This window comes from Leptonychotes weddellii, unplaced genomic scaffold (assembly GCF_054177405.1).
Source record: "Leptonychotes weddellii isolate Sample4059 unplaced genomic scaffold, ASM5417740v2 HiC_scaffold_8330, whole genome shotgun sequence".
NCBI classification, from domain to species: domain Eukaryota; kingdom Metazoa; phylum Chordata; class Mammalia; order Carnivora; family Phocidae; genus Leptonychotes; species Leptonychotes weddellii.
This window is the reverse complement of record NW_028054095.1, coordinates 3,496-6,666: the sequence shown is the minus strand read 5'-3', so window position 1 is coordinate 6,666 and position 3,171 is coordinate 3,496. Positions and strand designations below refer to the sequence as shown.

The window sequence follows — 3,171 nt, the reverse complement described above, 5'->3', positions numbered from 1 at the left end:
GTGACATTTAAAATTATACACTTGTTTGGACATCTGCCCACCCCCACCCCTATAGTTTCTTAAAATAATGTCAACAATAACAACAACAATAACAAAACCAAAAACCAAAAAACCACCAAGCAATCAGAGGTTTAGGATTTAAAAATTTATAAATTTAATAAATAAAGAAAGAAAATGATTCCTCAAAATCTAGCAGATCTCTCTGTAAGGAGGCTTTTCCTCCTGTTCCATCTCCTCAGGTCCCCACGCCCTGCCCAGTGGAGCAAGCTAACCTGAGTTACAAGTGTCCAGCAACAACTGAGATACTCCTTGGCTCCCCACATCCAGTGTATGTGCTTCACAGGGTTGGGAAGGAAGAATTTCCTCTGCCCCTTAAGGGCCTTTGAGCTGGACTAAGAATCAAATTGACATGAAACAGATTAACAGGAGAAAATCAAATTTAATTTCATGTGTAAGAGGAATCCACACAGACAGGAAATTCCAAAGATGGGCAAAATGAGGTCTGTACATGATTCTGAACTGAAGAGAAGGGGGTAGGGGTTTGGGACTTCAAAGGAAAGGAAAGTGATTCATAGGAAGATAAAAGAGTAATTGTAATGTAAAAAAAAAGGGTAAACAAATCTTTCCTGGGCTACAACAAGGGGACAGAGAGGACTTCGATCAAACAAGCCTTGTTGGGTTCCTCCTGTCTGCCTACCTAGTTCATATCATAATGTAGTTACCTATGGTGATAGTGTTGTGGGATCGTGGAGCACAATGGCCAAGAAAGAATTCTTGAGATGTTTTATAGTTCAAGTTAGTAAGTTTATTTGAGTAGCATGGGGACAGGACCCATGGGCAGAAAGAGTTGCATTTTTGCTATATGAAGCTGGTGGTTATGTACTTAATGCTCAAGGGGGAGGGGATGTGCAGGGAGTATTAGATCATAAATGTCTTCTTTGAATTTCTACTCATAAAACTACTCTCATAAGATTTCTCTGGGGCTTATCATTCAGTTCAATATTAAATATCAGTGAGATGTACAGGCAGTCATGAGACCCTTTAAGAATGCAGCTACCAGCCCATATATGATCCTTATTGAAGCTATGCAGGCTATAGGTCAGCCTTCTAGGCTAAAGGTGAACCTTTTTCTGTTTCTATCCCTCATCAATAGCTCTCTTCCTTGAGCAAGCCCTCTGTCTAAATTCTTTTTAGGCAGTTGAGTTGGAAATAAAGTGCTTTTCATGAATTTGCTGGGCTTTGATTGTTTTTTAACTCAAAATAATCTTCATGCCAAAGTGGCCCATCTTGGGGCCACCTGCCCTTGGTCCTTACAACCGAAAAACAACAAAAATAACAAATGTATAAAATGTAACAGACAGAATTATAAAATCCATTCATCCAGTGGTGATGGGGGGTAGGAAGAGGAGGTGGGAACATAAACAGCAGGGGGAGAAAATGAAGGTATCAAGTCAGTCACCACACAGGGGCTGGCAAATGTTAGAAAAGTGCTGGGGAAAATCCTGGGGCCCTTTCAGGCTGAGGGGGTTGGTTGTTAAAAATCCACATATGGGTGTCAGGAAGATTGTGCCTTATGTTCCCCAGAGACAAAAATCCCAATTCCTCAGAGAGAAAGGAATATGCAGAGGGCCCCGGGGAAAATTGGGGCAAGGAGAACTGTGAGAAGATTTGCCCCAGTGGTCCTTCCAATCCCACCCCTCCCCTCTGGCCCCTTTGGACACAGGCAGTAAGGGGTAGGGGGCGCAGGTGGGCAGCAGCCTGCAGTTAATGGGAGACCAATGCAGTGAAGAGAACTACTCTGAGGAGAATCAGTGCTCAGGGCAGACTGCAGGTAGATGGTCTTGTGGAAGAGTCTTTGCTTAAGAAGACCACCAAGAAGAGATGCATGGGCTCTTTGCCATTCATTGAGTTGACATGAGTAAAGGAAGGAGGATAGAGAAAAGGCAGCCATTGATAATGTATGGGGATGGCATTCCTGTGAGAAGAGCCAAGACAAACCACAGCCAAGCTAGTAAGGCCAATTACTTACTGACTGACAGTGACAGGTGCATTTTGATTCCTTTATTGAACTAGGATATTCAAAGCAGTTTAGTGAGTAGACAGGGACATATGCAGAAGACTAACCAGTTTACCAGCAAGATGGGTGGGAAAGAGACTCACAGCATCCCCTGGATAAAGAAGAGAGTCAGCAGCAAACTGCTGAAGAGCATGTGAGCAATTGTTTTGCTGATACTAGGGGATGGGGGAAGCTTCCTCCCTGATACCTCAAATGCCAGATCCACTATATCTTGAAACCAATGGCACTGGCAACTTTGCTAAGCATAGATGGGGAGTACCTAAAGAACACTGGAAATTGATGTGAGAAAGAATTCCAGCCAAGACCAAACATCTCCAAGTAGCCATGGATCACCCATAGGTTGTGCTATTACTGACTGAAGCTCAGGAATAAATACTTGATGAAACAAGTGGAGAACATACCAGAATACTCTATCATTCCAAGCACAGCACTGGAAAATTCCAGTAATGATACATGGCTCACTCTTCTGATTCTGCACTATACCTACTCTCTTCACTGTGCCAAGACACTACTTGCCTTTCCCTGCTCCTCTCTTTTTTCCTGGATTTGGGCATCTAGCTTTGAGATGGTACAAATAGCTCAGACCCTGGGGCGCCTGGGTGGCTCAGTCGTTAAGCGTCTGCCTTCAGCTCAGGTCATGATCCCAGGGTCCTAGGATCGAGTCCTGCATCAGGCTCCCTGCTCAGCGGGAAGCCTGCTTCTCCCTCTCCCACTCCTCCTGCTTGTGTTCCCTCTCTCTCTGTGTCTCTCTCTGTCAAATAAATAAATAAAGTCTTTAAAAAAAAATAGCCCAGACCAGACAGAGATTTTGATCCTCTTGGCAAGGTCCTGGAGAAAAGTTTTGATGCTGTCAGCCATCTCTTCATCACCCACAGAAGAGAGGGAAGAGTCCCCCAGCCTCTCATCATGAAGGACATGGTAGCCTTGTCACTGGGACTCCAGCCTCAGCCTGGACCCTCATCCACTGCAGGCTGCTCACTTTATCCCCACCTAGTTGCTTCTCCTGTCAGCGTGTTCCCAGGACCACACTCCTTTTTCCTGATGGAGTGCCCTGGGTTTGGTCATTGGACTTCCTTCTTTTTCTATCTATACTG

The 3,171-nt window shown here is 44.5% G+C and overlaps 1 pseudogene; it reads right to left on the bottom strand.

The window, feature by feature from the left end:
- Positions 1 to 1,527: 1,527 nt before the first annotated feature.
- Positions 1,528 to 2,650, bottom strand: LOC102738574 (etoposide-induced protein 2.4 homolog pseudogene; annotated as a pseudogene).
- Between the last annotated feature and the right edge of the window lie 521 nt (positions 2,651 to 3,171).